The sequence below is a fragment of the Mus pahari genome, chromosome 23 (genome assembly GCF_900095145.1).
Source record: "Mus pahari chromosome 23, PAHARI_EIJ_v1.1, whole genome shotgun sequence".
In the NCBI taxonomy this organism is placed as follows: Eukaryota; Metazoa; Chordata; class Mammalia; order Rodentia; family Muridae; genus Mus; species Mus pahari.
The window spans coordinates 24,775,724-24,776,347 of record NC_034612.1 but is presented as its reverse complement, the minus strand read 5'-3'; positions in this window follow the sequence as shown (position 1 = coordinate 24,776,347).

Genomic DNA, 624 nt, shown 5'->3' with positions numbered 1-624 from the left:
TGCCCAGCAATCGCCTTACCATCTGGGTCACCTCCCTGTCCAGTCTGTTTAAGCTATAAATACCAGTGCTGTTTTGAAGAACCTGAGCCTACTACTATTGTAACTAAATCTGTGTTTTCTCAAATTGCAATCCCATTACCAGCATACAAACATCAGCTGTGATTGACTAAATTAGTCTGATTCCGGGTTTTGACTTTCCCTCCCCTGGGAAGCCTTTGTATCCTTGTCTGTCCCTGCCCTTGGGATAGTCGAACAGGGTCTGAGGAACCACCTGTGGAGAGAATGGGGGTTGAGAAACACAAGGACGGACAGCAAGTCTGATTGATCAAGCTGTCAAATTTTTTATTATTCCCAGGCAAGTTTTATGCCCACAGAAGCAGGGTATGGGAGGGGATTGACGCAGAGTCTCTTTGTTTCTGGGGGAACGCACCTGTTCCCAAAAGCAGGCTATTGGCTAGGTAAGAAGTTCAGCAGGAGGAACAGAACAGAATGGGTTGCTAGGTACCTGCCCACAAGATCTATAGCTATTTGTTCTTGTTTGTTTGTTTGTTTGTTTTTTGAGACAGGGTTTCTCTGTGTAGCCCCGGCTGTCCTGGAACTCACTCTGTAGACCAGGCTGGCCTC